This window comes from Megascapheus bottae, chromosome 7, assembly GCF_031878675.1.
Source record: "Megascapheus bottae isolate mThoBot1 chromosome 7, mThoBot2.hap1, whole genome shotgun sequence".
Lineage (NCBI taxonomy): Eukaryota > Metazoa > Chordata > Mammalia > Rodentia > Geomyidae > Megascapheus > Megascapheus bottae.
In genome coordinates, this window is record NC_143515.1 from 25,793,453 (window position 1) to 25,810,513 (window position 17,061).

The following is a 17,061-nucleotide window of genomic DNA, read 5'->3' on the forward strand; positions in this document are numbered from 1 at the left end:
CCAGCACAACAAAGTTCATTGAAACACTACATATCATAGCTAAGATATGGAATTAATTGATGTCTCCCTTAGTGAATGTATGGATTTTAATATGTATTATATAGACAATAAAATTATAAGCTTTCATTAATTATAAGCTTTCACCCTGTTCATAATAAAATGGAAAGACTTGGAAACATTGCATTAAGTGATGAAAAAGAACCATAGGCTTCATGGTTTCCCTCATTTGTATTAACTGGAATATGTCTATAAAACCAGAAGCTAATCCAATGGATGGTAAAAAAAAAACCAAATAATTACACATGGACACGATTAATGAAACATCACTCTAAGCATCACACAGTGAGAACAAATAATATTAGATTGTCATTTACTCATTTTGTGGAAACAATTGAAATTATTATAGCAATGACAGAAACTTGTAAAAACCAACTTTTACCCACTATGCAAAATGATTTTATGAATAAGAATTAGAAAGTAAATAGTGGCAATCACTTCAGACAATATTTCTTTTGATTAAAAGTTTATGTTTATGAAAAAAATCTTCCTATTTGTGAAAAACATGCCCTCCAGATATTCTGAGGCAGTCACTGGTGGCACATGCCTAGATAAGAATGTCCATGACACTCTTTTCCCCAATTAACCATGAAAACGCCAGAAATAGAGCTATAGCTCGAGTCCTAGAGCAAAAACAGTTCAGGAATAACATCTAGACAACTCATTTTAAGCCCCAGTAATGTCACCAAACAAGAAGAAATCTGAATCCTTAAGGTTAGTAAGAAATAAAAAGTAAACTAAAAGTTAGTTACTTACGAGTACTCATAGTAAAATAGTTAACAAGCATATAAAGCATATTTAATGAAACAAAAATGAACCAGTAAGATCTAGAGTGGTTGAATATATAAGTAACAGGAAGGCATGTACATGTCATATAAACAGATAAGATGAAAAGATAGTATTTAACTTTAATCACTTCCAAAATTGCTTGTGTAGAAGTCCCCATGTAGTGGGTATGTATTCTCTAATGAGCAGAAACAGAGAATCCTCACAATTACCAGAGAGAGTAAAATAAACGGTGAAATTAGTAAAACATATTTTATATATGTGTAATTACCACAATAAAGCCAAATGTGTGGTTATTTTGTTTTAATTTTTAAATGGCTATGATTAGGAGAGAAGAAATGTAGGACGAACATGGATTACAGTTTTAATTATTTGGATGCTATTTACTTTATTAATTGAAATAAGGAAAATAGAAAAGAAGGAAAAAGGAATGGTGAGTTCATTTTTCAATACTAACAAAAATCTGAGGAAACAATCTGTAAAGAGATTTGTTTTGGCTCATTTTTTCATAGCAAAAGTTCTAAAGACCTCATCTGTTGTGTTATTTCTTGTTGAAGTTTTCTGTGGCTATGCATACCATCAAAAAGCAAGAAAAACCTGGCACAGTGGCTCATGCCTGTAATCTAACTACTCAGGAGTTTGAGATCTGAGGAGCAAGGATCAAAGCCAGCTTGGGCACAAAATAACTTGATACTCTCATCTCCAATTAACCTCGAGAAAATGGGAAATGGGGCTTAGCTTAAGGGCAGGGCAGTAGCCTTGAGTTGAAGAGCTCAGGGAAAACACCCAGGCCCAAGGGTAGGGTGGTAGCCTTGAGCTGAAGAGTTCAGGGACAGCTCCTAGGCCAGGCCATGTTCAGGCCCTATGACCCACAAAAAACAAAAAACAAAAAACAAAAAACAAAAAATCAGGTCTGTGTGTTTGATATGTTTCTTTAAAAAGAATTCTGTCAGAGATGTTTCTGGTAAGTGAATTTATCAAATAAATTTCCAACTTTAAAGCCTACAATAAGTTTCCATCTTGCTGTTTAAGTCTTGACATAGATCAAATTTGAGCCAAGAAAAGCTTTGGTGGATGCAAACCCTATTAAGCAGGAGATCAGAAGGCTTGGAAGGAGACCATATCTAAAATATTGAAGCTACTATTGAACAATTAAAAAGTTACTCTGGTGGGAGCGGCTGCATAGGAGAGGCCCTCCATCCATGGCCTTAATGTCAGACTTGCACAAATCCCATTGACACACATTCATAATATTCATACCATTTATGAATATTTTAACTGCTTAAAAAGTTAAGCCATTCTTATTCTTATACTATCTACCCTGAATAGGAATTGTAGTTCAGAGTTAAATTTAATGAAATGAAGTTAGAAAAGCGATACGAAGTACTCTGTGCATTGACTGGAAAACTAATTCTAAACTCTTAGGATCTATATTTCCTTAAAAATAATGAAAGAAACCTTTCCCTGTAGGCCTGTAACCTCACATCTTTTTCTACATGAGACAGGAAGAGAATCTAGAGATTTCAGCTTCTTAATTAACTATCGTGGGAATTTTTAGGTGTGAAATTAGTCACCAGAGGGAGCCCATATTATTCCTCAAAAGCAATTGCAAAAAGACTGAGTACAAAATGAAAATCCATGTAGACTGGGTTACAGGAGTTCAAGGAGAGTGCAGAATGTTCTTTTGCTGTTCCTAGAATTATACTTTCCTCCCAGGTTACAGCTTTAGAATGAACTAATTTGAGCAGATGTAAAGGCTTTTCAGAGCAAAGGCATCTAAGTAAACAAAATCTATTTTTCTCCCTCAGTGGCTATTTATCCATTGACCTTCACATTCACTTAATATGAAAAACACTTCTGTGCATGCTGTTTTAATTTACACAAGAATAAACCATTGTGTGAATTTCCTGGACAAGATAACTCTGATGATTTCTAAACAATGAAAGTAACAATAATTGCTCCATTCCCCCTACCAAAAAAGTTCCCCTCAATCTTGATCAGTTATAAAAGTTTTCAGTACAGTGTTCAGAGAACAGAATTTGAAATTCTAAGAGATCCTTCACTCTACAGCCTTTTCTGATATAAAATTCTATGTTTGAGGACTGAAAGGAAAATAAATGTCTAAATGGTATCTGACACATCTTAGCAGTCAAGTTATATCAAACTATCTGGACTCAAAGCTTTCTTTAAAACAAAACAAAAGATCCTCAGTACTCAATCTCCAGCACATATTTTGATGCTATTCAATTGAAATATTTATGTACTTGCATGGACTACAGTGGAGACAAAAATCATGTGTAGTGTACTTTATATATGCTATCAGTTTTACTCATTGCTTTTAAACTCAAAAAGGTGAATATAGATCATGTATTACATGTGTGGGTTTATTTGGAATGTAAAACATATTTGTATTACCCAGAATTATATAAACTACTTCATTAATTTAGTTTGTATCAGGCTTTACATGTTTGATTTATCACTTGCTGATAAGTATGCATCTTATCGCATATTTCTTCTGTTAGACACTCTGGTTGGAATATTGCAGTAACAGCTATAGTTAGCTTTAATTTTCAACTTGACTGGATTGAGAAGCCCCTAAAAATTACTTCTAAAAACACCTTACTGCAATTTTAAGCTTTTTAAATGAGATTTTGTGTCTTGAAAGTTATGTGGGCAGAAGTAGAGAAAACAAACCTTGAACTCCAGGCAATGAAATGACCACAAATCCTTCTGGCCTATGGTAGTGATAGTGGTGGAAACCAGCTAGTACAGGCATGTGTTCACTTTTTCTGTCTTTAGCCTGTCTTTCTTTTGGTGCCCCTCCATCTCTTTCTGTCTCTGTAGACTGTTTCCCTCCTCTCTCCCTTTATGCTCTCTCTCTGTCTCTGTCTCTCTCCCTCTCTCTATCTCTCTCTGTCTCTGTCTCTATTGGTGTCTAGCAGTCATGAAGTAGAAAGTCCAACCATATGCTCCCTTCACCAAAACAATCTGCCCTACCTCCTCCCAAATCATTGAATCCAGCCTTTCAAGGTCTGAAACATCTGAAAGCATAGGACAAAAATTTATCCACCTTTAAGTTGTTTGTACTGGTAGTCACAGTGATTCAAAACTGCCTAACAGAGCATCTATAGTTTATAGGTTTGAATCCATTACAGAATTTGTATGTGAAGCAAACTGAAAAGATACCCTGGAGGAAATGTCTTTGATTCTACAATGTAGCTGTACCAATTCGAAGAATATTCTCATTTTTTTTCTGTGTCTTATTTTTTGAGTGATTAAAAGCTTTAGTAGGAAAAAAGTATATAAGAGAAAAAGAGATACCACTGGAAAAGGGCACTGTAGGCATCATGGCATTTCAATTATCTCTGTATTCAATATTATTGACAATGATTTTAGGTTTAGAAGAAAGCTCAAATGACAGTGCCCAGGCCCTGAGGTCAAGCTCCAAGACTGTCAAAAGAAAAAAGAAAAAAACATAGTGTGTCTGCCAAGCCAAACTAGCTTCCACTGCATTAACCTGGTTCACAATGATGTTGTGGATTTTTGGTTCAGAAATTATATTTTAATTAATATATTTTCATCATAAATACTATAAAAAGACTTACTTCTTTATTTTGTAGTTGCTTTGAATAGTAATGTCACTTAACATGTAAAATTGTTTTTCTGAAACTGAAGTTTCATTAAATCATTAAAACTATTTTTATGTGATGTTAATTTTCATGTGTTTGATCTAAACAGTAATAACGTATGCAAGTATTTCTCACACCTAAAACAGTGTTAAATCATAAAAAGAGCCATGCAAAGGAACATAAACAAAGTGATTGCTTGATTACCTATTTAAATAATTTTCCAAAACATCAAAACTATCAATCTGACTGAAAAAACTTCAAGATTTTGAAATTATCTTTAATTAGCATACTCTAACTTGCAAAGTATAACAAACAATTAAAAGAACGTATTGTAGTTTGTCCCCTCAAAATATTCAAGAATTTCTCTCAATCATGATTGCTTTTCATGAAATATCTGATGTGGAGACAACACCCATTTCATGCCATGGCCAGTTTTCATGCTTTTTGCAAAGGCTGAATCAGCTTCTAACATTTTATCTTGTATGCTTCTCTTATTGTGAATTCTCTTCAAAATTTCTTTTAGTATTAAAATTGAGAGGTTCTGTCTTGACTTTTGTTTCCTACGGATTTCAATCTGGAGACATCTTTATTGTTCTTGTCACACTCACTTTATTACATCACTGTTTTCTAAGTTCATCTGTTCTAAATTCTGCCGGTGTAGTCACAGTCTGCTCAGAGGAATCAATGTCAAGGTCTTCGTTTATAGCTACTTTTTAAAATAATGGTATTATTTGATGAAATTTTACTTAAGTGTGATCACTGCTTTCTTTGCTGGGCTTTTATTTTTGTTGTCCTATTTCATTTCTAATGGCACATGGGGTTATAACAAGAACACAAAGACAATACACTGATGTGACTTGCTGTCTGTATATAAATTGGGTCTTATCTGCATAGGACTCCAAATCCAGATTTTGAAAGCAATGCTGTGATTTGTGAACATAATGTTTATGTGTTTTACATGTAATTTGGAAATAAGAGCTAGTAGAGAACGTTTTACTTTGTCTACTTGCAGTGCCTATAAACTGAGAGGTAAAAAATGACAGATGACTTAAGAGGACTCTTGTTTAAACAGCATTCACTGATATGAACACGTAATTTTAACAAGATCTTTCTGTGTAGGCATTGGAGCTTATCTCAAAGGAATTAACCATTTTCTTGCCACATCTTTTTCACCAAGAAGAACCTCTACATGAGATCTTAAATGATTACAAAATATTTATCTATAATTTAGATGCCTAATTATTATCTACTGTTAAGAATCGAGTATTATTTGGAAATGTATATGAGAAATACAAATAACCATGATTATTAAACTAAGGAATAAGGGCTTCCACAGAAAAAATGATATATAAATGAAGATGATATAAAAATACCTGCCCACTATTTTGTAAATTTGCTAATGAAAATTATTTGCTTAGGAGTCAATTCTAAGATTCTAACCCAGTTGGGATTTGTATGTTCTTAACAGTTCAGAATAATCATCCTGGAGCCTTAGGGAAGGATTCATTGCTCATTTGTATTAAGGTCCAGTACACTACTGGCTAGAAAAGTTATTCAAGATGACCTTTGAGGTTTTCTCCCATACCAGGACTGTTAGAATTGTCTCATCTTATTCTATCTCAATCCATGCTTTGAATACATGCAGATGAATGATCCTAATGCTTCTAAGACTCGTTGTAGTCAAGGAGAGGATTGATTATACAGTGAAATTCTTTTTGTTGGAAATAAAAACTGTGTATTTCTTCAGCATGTAGTTGGACACAGTTCTTCCTGATGAGAGAGAAGGACTATTTATTGTCATTACTTTTTGTTTCCAAGAGTGATTTTGTTGCTTTTCAGCAGCATCGATATAAGAGGGACACCCAGGGCCAGCCTGAGGTCCCATGGAGCCGAGCAAGATGGCAAGTATAGATAACCCAGCCCTCCCCCAATTACCCGGGAAAAAACAACACTGAGCCAGGACCTGTGTCAGCCATGAAAGCGAAGAGGATCTCTCTTTTATTGTGTTGGGCACTTAGTTATATACTGTGGGGGAAAGAGGAGGTAGGAAAGCAAAAAGGAACCAATAGAAAAAGGCCAAGGTGCTATCACCAAGGGTCAGGGCAAACTTTCATGTTTTGAAATACTGGGCAGGACCAGTGCAGGAAAGCCACTGTGGGCTGGAGGACATGAGCTGGTGAGTTTAGTTGAGTCACATGCACAGAAATACTTCAAGAGGTATGCGAGGAATGCCTAGCCAAAGCCCTTCAATGGCCTCTGAGCCGGAATGGTGAAAAGGCCCCAGAGATGGCAACCAGGCCCCAACATGAGGTGTGCTTAGACAGGAAGGATTAGTGAGGTTGCCAGCTAGAATTTCCTCTCAAACAATTTGATAGTTCTCCCATTCACTGCTTTTGCCTTGAGTTTTGTATTTTTCATGCTGCATAAATATTTTTAGAGTCCCACCCTTAGCATATTCTGTCTCCTTTTGTCAGGTATTATGGAATTGCCTGGTAGGACGCTTAGAAGTCCTATGAAATGCTTTTCTCTCCCAGAAGGTTAGTATACAATATTTTATGTTTAATTCCATATTGTTTGTAAAACAATTTAAAAGTCCTCATTACCTAGTTAAAAAAAAATGGTCAGGGACAGTTGTAGCATATTAGTTAAAACTGGCTGTAAGCACATAAAAGATTGTATTTCAATTTTTTCATAATCATGTTGTTTGGATTGGATATGCCACACAATCTGAAATGTCTCAGTTATGCAAATTAAATTCTCTAAAGAAAATTCTTTATTTGCTAGAAGAATAATGAAAATACAATATATGTGAAAATTAGGTCAGATGGCTGAGTTAACGGCTTTCTAGGAGATAATAAATTACCATTAAACTTCTAGTGTATTAAATGTGTTAATATCTACAAAGATTTTTGAAGTATGTGGTAAAAATCTTTAAAGAAAATTATGAGTAATCATATTCTCTAACTTCAAGAGGATTCATTTTAAGATTTCTAGGGGATAAAAGCAGGTATTAATGACCACTTAAAATGCAAGTCACTCTGGGCAAGTGACTAGAAAGGCACTCCCTGGTCAGGAAGTGAACTGATGAAGAAGAAGGCAGAACAATGAAAGACCTTCACAGAGTTTGAAAAGGGAAAAATAAATTTCTGTGGAGCTGTGTACAGTATAAGGAAAACTGGGTAGAGGCAGCTGTCCATGCCACAGCATCAATGGACAGTGTGTGCAAGGTTGTACTCAGCATCTACACCGTCCCTAGTGGTTCTAAGATGTGGAGGGGAAAACGAGCTTCATGAGGCAGGGGTGGGGAGTGGTCAGTTTTGGAATTTCTCAACTACCATACCCAGGAATTTGGAACTTTGAAGAATGCATTGAGGAGAGAAGATCTATGGAGAAAGGCAACAATTCAAAGAACGGAGTCTTCTATCAAGAGGATCAGAGTACCAAGATTATTTATTTGGGTATCATTTTATTTATATAACAAATGAGGTACTTGAAGGAAGTAAAACAAACTCTGTGTTTTTTTTCTCTCTGTGTTTTTCTCTTGTTCCCTTCTCTCTCTCTCAGTGTCTGTAACAGCATCTGGAATATGATAGACAAATACTTTATGTCTTGGACCATGTCCTAGGCTCTTTTAGGTTTTTAACTTTACTGAGAGGAACATTCTTACCTTTTGCCAGGCTTCTATCAAGTTCAGAATGTGAGAGTGGCTGGAATTACAGGCATACATTACCACATAAAACTCTGAATGAGTACTTTGTTATATTTATTTCTGCACTTTTGTACACATGATTACCAAATTTGTACTACTGTTAGATATGCTTTGGTTTAAACAACATTTAAATAAGTATGAATTTTTCATTTTATTCTATTTTGATTGTTGGGGTAATGTGTAGAGGGGTTGCAGTTGTCAGGTAATAGGTGCATTTCTTCTCACACATTGATATCCCTTCTCATGTTTTTGTCCTTATTTCCCTTCCCCCATCCTCTCCCAATCATCTTGTTTTCCCCCTTCCCTTTCCTATTTCAAATAAATAAACATATGTATAATATATCAGGTAACAAAATCAGATACAGTAAAAACATGAGGTTAACCAAAGGGCAACAAAAGAGAAGAGAAATAACAGTATATTAAGAACAACAATCCCACAACTTGTTTCCATAGAGATCCTTTCAAGATCTCATGCTTTATGACCTATGTATCTAGGTTTTGCATTATTGTAATCCTCTATTAGGAGAGTCCTAGATGTGTGCTAATTAATACTAATGAGGGAAACCATTGAGTCTATGTGAGGGGGTTCATGGGTCTTGAATTCTCACCTGTGCACTATCCCTGAGCTCCTCAGCTCAAGGCTACTGCCCTACCCTTGAACTACAGTTTCATTTCCTGTTTTCTAGTGATTAATTGGAGATAAGAGTTTCAGGGCTTTGTGTTGCCTAGGCTGGCTTTGAATAGCCATCCTCAGATCTCAGCCTCCTGAGTAGCTAGGATTACAAGCATGAGCCACTATACTTGGCTTGGCTTTATTCTTTAAAAATATTCTCTTTAGTCATACAGAGGAGTTGTCACGTAACAAAGTGATTTATTTTACAATGCATTTTATCCATGATAACTCTTTTATAACTCTTACTCACCCTTCCCTCATCCACTCTTCCCTCATCTCTCTTAATTTTGTAGGTTATACATTGAATTCTCAATTACATTTTCCCCCTCTTATCCTCTATTTGTTCACCCTCACTCCTCTTGATCCCACACCACTTCTTTCAAGTACTTCTTTCCTGGTATTTATTTTGCTGAACTTTTACTCTTTCTCACACTATTTGAGGTCTTTCTCCTTAAATCTACCATATTTCAATTAATATATTTGTATACACAGTCACATACCACCCAACATATTTACTTACAAGTGTACAAGCTAGTTGTAGCTTTTTAAAGAAATAAGCAACGTTTGTCACTTGGGTTGGCATTACTCCACTTAACCTTTTCCAGGTCTTTCCCTTTTAAAAAAAATGATAAGATGTAATTACTCTGTATGCTAAATACTATTGTATATTTTCATGATTTAAATAGTATTTGTAAACATATTTTATTAGATAATTTTATATTAAAAAGCATTGATAAAGAGAAAAGGTTACCACCACACCTAACATCTCCTAGTTATCTTGCATCATAAGACAATCTGATGATTCCAGCAACTTTAAATGTATGCTCATGTATATAAATCCATCATCTTTCCCCAAACATATCAGGGCATTCTATTTACAATATTATTGTCACATTAAAACCATAGTTGCATTATAATTAAACTAAAGGAGCTATTTTTCAATGACAAATTCCATATTGTGTAGTAGATGATACATTTTTATAATCATAAGCAGTATGCAATTTTATTTGTCAATATTATAATGACTGTGTATTCAATTTGATTATCTCTATATTTGCAAAGAAACCTTCTAGAAATAAATATGGAATAAAATGTTTGAGTACTTTCGTTATTTTTTTTTGTATGCCAGCACGAGGACTCAAGCTCAAGTCCTTGTGTTGTCACTTATTTTCACTAGAAATGTTCCTAACCTCAAGCTAGCCTCCAATTTGGCATTTTTCTGGTTCATTGGAGGTACAGTCCAAAGGAATTCTTGTTATGCTGATTTCAAACTGTGATCTTCTAAGTCCTGCAGTGTGAGGATTTCATATGTGTTACACCAGCTTCTAGATGAGTATTTTAGATTTGATAAGTGTAACGGGACTCCATATATACATTGAGTAATTTATACTTCTATAGTAAGTCAAGTGATACTGCTAGAGTCAAAATAATTCTCTTTGGAGTTACTGTTTCCTAAATTCATTTATATCAGAGGATTTTTTTAAGTCAATGTGGTGATTGCATATGTTTAGCATCTAATCTATATACTTGCCTCTAATTATCTGACCACCGTTCATGTACTAAAGAATCATTTTTCTTATATTCCTTATATACTTGGCTCATATACTTGCCTAGTTTTGTTCTATTAGATTGCTTATTATTATCATTTATGTACATAATCAACTTGGACAGCACTTCTCTGTCTTAGCAACAGTATTTCTACTTATATCTTAAAAAATTATTTCTAGTAATAATTTGCTTCTTTCTACTGGGATTGGGGTTGGTTTGTTGCTCTTTTTCCAAGAGTTTAAGGTGCAACATTAAATGGTTGGTTTGCAATATTTTCAATTTATTAATGTAAGCACTCAGAGCTATAAATTTTCCTCTGAGTACTCCCTTTGCTGTATCCCAAAGGAGCTGATATTTTGTGTGTTCCTTTTTGTTAAATTTCATAAACTGTTGAATTTCAGTTCTTGATCTCCTTGTTAACCAATTGGTGATTCAACAATGTGTTGTTCAATCACCATGAGTTACAGGGTTTTCCTTGGTGGAGATTGGTGTTTAGTTCCAGTTTGATGCCCTTGCGATCTGAGAAAATGCAGGAAATAATTTCAGTGTTTCTGAATCTGCACAGGTTTGTTTTATGCCCTAAAATATGGTCTATTTTGGAAAATGTTCCATGTGCTGCTGAAAAAAACGTATATTGTGATGTTGCTGGGTAAAATAATCTGCAGATGTCTATTAGATCTAGTTGGTCTATACAATTGTTCAATTCTGAGGTTTCTCTGTTGAGTTTTTGACTGGTTGATCTGTCCATAGGTGAGAGTGGTGTTTTAAAGTCACCAACAATCACTGTGTTTCAATCTATGTGTGGTTTTAGTCAAAGCAAAGGTTGCTTGATGACGTTTAGTGCTCTGGGATTAGGTGTGTAGATATTTAGGATGGTTATGATCTGTTGGAGGAGAGATCACTTTGTTAGTATGTAATAACCTGCTTTGTCTTTTTTCACTAATTTTAGTTGAGGTCTATTTTATCTGATATGAGGATGGCAACTCCAGTCTGTTTATAGGGATTAGCTTGTTAAATTTTTTTTTTTTTGCCAGTCCTGGGCTTGAGCTCAGGGCCTGAGCACTGTCCTTGGACTTTCTCAAGGCTAGAGCTCTACCACTTGAGCCTCAGCACCACTTCCGGCTTTTTTCTATGTATATGGTGCCGAGGAATCGAACCCGGGTCTTCATGCATGCTAGGCAAGCACTTCAACCACTAGGCCAAACTCTCGGCCCATAGCTTGTTAAATTTTTCAAAAAATGTGTTTTGTTTTTTTTGGGAGGGTGGAAGATGTGTCTCTTGAAGACAGCAGAATGATGGATCTTGCTTTTTGATCCAACTAGACAGTCTATACGTTTTAATTGGAGAGTTAAGTCCATAGATATTAAGAGTTAGGATTGATTAATGAATGATTGTTGTTCTTAAGATACTATGTTATCTCTCATCTCTTTTGTTGTCCCTTGGTTATCTCATATTGTTACAGTATCTCACTTTGTTACCTGATATATTGCATATATTTGTATTTGGTTATTTGAAATTGGATAGGGAATGAGGGAAAACAAGATGAGGGGTGGGGGTGGGGTGGAGGGAAATGGGGACCAAGACATGTGAAAGGGTATCGATGTATAGGAATTAATGCACCGTCTATCTGGCAAATATCATGTAACCCTTCTATTAATTACAATAAAAAATATATGAAAAAAATAAAAAAAACATATAATGAAAAAAAAGAGGATTGAAAAATATTTACTAGTTCCTGCCATTTTCATTAGGGCCTGTGGCTTGACAGTTCTTGCAGTAATTAGCTGGCATGATTTTTAGGTTCCATTTCTTTGTCAGTACCACATTTTTGTTGGTTTTCAATGTGTAGGACATCTTTGAGAATTTTCTGTAATGTTGGTTTGGTTGTTAGGTAATGTTGCAACTTTCCCTTGGAATGGAGCTTTTTATTGTTCCCTCAGTTATGAATGAGAGTTTAGCTGGGTACAATATTCATGGTTGGTAGTTTTTTTTTTCTTAAGGGCATGACATATATCCTTATAATTTCTTGTTTGCATGGTCTCTGCTGAGAAATCTGTGGTTATTCTGATTTGTTTTCTCTCAAAGGAGATTGTTCTCTTCTCCCTGGATGCTTTTAGGATCCTTTCATTGGTCTCTATTGATTCTGTACAGATTATAATGCGGCAGTGGCATGTCCTTTTCTAGTCAGGTCTTTTCGGGGTTCTAAAAGCTTCTTGAATCTGGATGGGCCTGCCCTTCTGGATATTTGGGAAGTTCTTTGAAATGATTCCCTGAAGTATATTTCCAACTTTATTGACCTCTATCTCCAGGCCTTCTACAATACCAATTAGCCTTAAATTCTGCTTCCTAATTGCATCTTGGACCTCCTGAAGCGTTCTCTCCTATTTCCTAGATTTGGTTTGACTCATTTTCTGTTCTTTCTCTATAATGTCTAGATTATCTTCATCCCTGGAGATTCTTTCTGTTGCATTGTCTAACCTGCTATCAACACTTTCTACTTTGTTCTTCTACTCCCTCTCTTCCAATTGCTCATTTTTGATACCTTGCATCTCTTGTTTTAGATCTTGTATGGACTTTTTAACTCCTTGATTTCCATTTGAGAGGTCTCTGCAGTCCTTCCGCTCAGCAGCTTTACTCTCATTTTTGTTTGTGATACTATGAATTCGTCCATTTTTCTTTGTCTAGCTTCCTCACATTCATGTAAATATTTTGGGATAACATCCTTTATGGCTTCCTCATGTTCATGTATCTCTTTCTTTATGGCTTCTTCCCATTTAAATATGGCTTCCTCTTGTTTCTGTATGTTTTCAAACTTTTCATTAATCGTGTCTACCAATGAATTTGTGTAGCATTTAGAGGACTCTCCATTAGTTTTGCCATTCATTTCTCCATTGCCTGTTTATATGGGGTGGGAGATGGTATTCCTTGATTTGCTCTACAACAAAATTGAGAATGAAGACTCTTTGCTAAACTCTCCTACAAAGCCATTGTAACCCTCATCCCAAAACCAGATAGAGATTCATCAAAGAAAGAGAACTATAGACCAATTTCTTTGATGAATATTGATGCAAAACTTCTCAACAAAATACTGGCCATGCATTTTCAGCAAGTCATCAAAAAATTATCAAACAGGATTCATCACAGAGATGCAAAGCTGGTTTAACATATGCAAGTGAATTAATATAATTCAACACATCAACAGGAGCAAGGACAAGAATCACATGATTGTCTCAATAGATGCAGAAAAAGCATTAGACAAGATGCAACACACCTTTATGCTAAAAGCTCTGGAGAAGTTAGGAATCCATGGAACATTCCTCAGTATAATAAACTGTGTATGACAATCCCACAGCTAGCATTGTACTTAATGGCAAAAAGCTAAAGCCATTTCCTCTAAAATCAGGAATGAGACAAGGATGCCCACATTCTCCATTCTACTTTAACATAGTATTAGAATTCCTAGTTAGAACAATAACGCAAGAAGCAGGCATAAAAGGATCCAAATAGGGAAAGAAGATGTGAAATTTTCCCTCTTTGCAGATGACATGATTCCACATATAAAGAACCCTATAGACTCCACTCCCAAGTTGCTTGAACTGATTCAAATCTTTGGCAAGGGAGCATGGTATAAAATAAACCCTCAAAAATCAACTGCCTTCTTTTATGCCAACAAGTAGAGGAACAAGGAAGCAATCAGGAAAGCAACACCTTTTGCAATAGCCTCAAAGAAAATAAACTACCTAGGATAAACTTAACTAAGAATGTAGAGGACCTTTTTGATGAAAACTTTAAACCCTGAAAAAGGAAATTAAAGCAGAACTGAGGAAATGGAAATACCATCAATGCTTCTGGATTGGAAGAATTAGCTTTTTTTCATATAATTTTTACTGTAATTAATAGAAGGGTTACATTATATTCACCAGATAGAAGGTGCATTACCTCACAAAAATTAATACTCTTTCTCATATCTTGGTCCCATTTCCTTCCCTCCACCTCCTCACCTTATCTTGTTTTTCCCCCTTCTCTATCCTATTTCAAATAACCAGATAGACATATACACAGTATATCAGATAACAAGGTAAACTGCTACAACAATATGAGATAAACAAGGACAGAAAAAGAGATAAGAGATAACATAGTTCATTAAGGACAACAATCACTCATTATATGGCTTTTGTTTCTAGATCCTGGAGGTCCTTTCATTTAGCATCATACTATATGGCCTTATGTATCTAGGTTTTGCTCTATTGCATATCTCTGCTAGGAGAGCCCAAGGTTTCTACTGATTATGACAACTGAGGGAAACCATTGAGCCTATCTTCCTTTGAGTCTGCCTTACTTCACTTAATATGATTTTTTCTAAATCTTTCCATTTCCTAACAAATGGGGCGATGTCATTCTTTCCAACAGCTGCATAAAATTCCATTGTGTATAAATACCACATCTTGTTGATCCACTGATCAACTAAGGGACATCTGGGTTTGTTCCATATCTTTGCTATGGTAAACAGTGGTGCAATGAACATTGTTGTGCTAGTGTATTTAGTATGTCCTTGTTTCTGGATGAGTTGGTAAATGCCAAGTAGTGGAATTGCTGGGTCATAGGGGAGCTGTATGTTTAGTCTTTTGAGGAACCGCCATACTGATTTCTATAGTGGTTGAACACGTTTATACTCCTACCAACAGTGTAGTAGCGATCCCTCCTCCTGGCCACATCCCCGCCAGCCTCTGTTGTTATTAAATTTCTTGATTATGGCCATACTGACTAAAATGATGTGGAATCTTAGGATGGTTTTGATTTCCATTTCTTCTTTTTTTTTCTTTTTTTCTTTTCTTTTTTTTTTTTTTTTTTTGCCATTTCTGGGCTTGGGGCTCAGAGCACTGTCTTTGGGCTTTCTCAGGGCTAGAGCTCTCCTACTTGAGTCTCAGCACTTCTTCTGTCTTTTTTTCTATGAATGGAATGGAGGATTAGAACCTGTGTCTTGGTGCATGCTAGGCAAGCACTTTTCCAGTAGGCCAAACTCCCAGCTCCAGATTTGCATTTTTTCCATATATTTTTTATTGCAATTAATAGAAGGGTTACATTATATTCACCAGATAGAAGGTGCGTTACTTCACAAACATTGATACCCTCTCTCATGTCTTGGTCCCCATTTACCTCCTTCCACCCCCACCCTTTATCTTGTTTCCCCCCTTCCCTACCTATTTCTAATAACCAAATATGCATATATACAATATACCAGCTAACATAGTGAAATACTGTAACCGTATGAGATAACCAAGGGACAGCAAAAGAGATGAGAAATAACATAGTACATTAAGGACAACAATCACTCATCTTATGCTGTTTATCTCTCTGAGCCTGAGTAACTTCATATAATTTTTCTAGAGTTATCTATTTTCCTGCTAATGATACATTGTTCTTCCTGTATATATCAGTAAAATTTCAACATATACATGACGTAGATAGATACAACATGGTACATGTGAGTATATATATGAGATGGAGACACACACATACATATATCATATGTTGCAAAAATGTAAATACAGTTACACAAATATATGTCTATACGTGTATGTGACTATATAAGCATAAATATGTGAATGCCTTCATGTGCATATAAATATGAAAATGTGCATTTGCACAAGTAATGAATTCATGTGCATATGTAAATATATATGTATGTACACTTAAATATATTGGCATATACAAATATATCTGCACATTTCCATTAATATATTTCATTTACATATATAATTGTATGTTCATCTAAACCAGGTATACATGTGCATAAAATGTGTTGTATAAACACAAACACACAAATATAATTTCACATACAAATATATTCACATACACATGCATGTATGTGCGGGGTGTGTATACATTTAGGCAATACATTTATTTACACACATTTGCACATAAAATATATATTTGCATTATGAAATATTTTGTATGTGTGACTTATTCACACATGCAAATTAATATATAGATAGTGATGTGCACATATTTGATTATTAAAATTAAAGTGATCATTAAATTCATTTAAAAAAACATATGCTTTGTGGGTTCCCCTAACTGGTGAGTGGATTTAAATTTCCTGTTTTATCTGTCAAATACAAAATATGTTGTTATTAGCTATAGTTACTATTCCTGACATAAGAAATCCAAAATTTATAAAGCAGATTCAGTGTTTGGAGTTTGAAATTGAAATTAGAATCTAAAATTGAAATTAAATCTTTCACTTTTTCATTGACTAAATAGATGTATCTATTCAGAGAGGTTGTGTAATTGCAGGATGTCCCTGAGGAAGAGACCACCTGAAATCACATAGAAAAACTCTGATTCAGTCTAAAAAAATCTTCTAATGAAAATATGAAACTAGATAAGAAAGCTCAGAGAAATAACTTTTTGAAAGTTATTCCATTAAATCAATATTGTATTCATAAAATATTTTGAAAAATAATGGCACACCACATACTTATTTGTATTCTTACACCTTAAAAATGTATGTGTACATGCCTTGTTCTATATTTTTAAATACCATTCTTATATTCCAATATATTCTGGTAGTCCACACAAAGTCTGGTTATAAAGAGTATATTGACTCTTTATTTGCTGGCTCATAATTCTGTCAACTCCTTTTCCATCTTGTAATC

At 34.8% G+C, this 17,061-nt stretch overlaps 1 long non-coding RNA gene across 2 annotated transcripts; it reads left to right on the forward strand.

The window, feature by feature from the left end:
* Window positions 1-5,132: 5,132 nt before the first annotated feature.
* On the forward strand, window positions 5,133-16,771 carry LOC150060479 (uncharacterized). 2 transcript variants are annotated; one of them, XR_016536131.1, is made up of 3 exons: window positions 5,133-5,196; window positions 6,947-7,009; window positions 16,700-16,771. It is a non-coding gene; the product is annotated as an uncharacterized LOC150060479 (long non-coding RNA). The 2 variants fall into 2 exon arrangements; XR_016536130.1 differs by lacking the exon at window positions 16,700-16,771 and adding an exon at window positions 7,817-7,920.
* Window positions 16,772-17,061: the final 290 nt, after the last annotated feature.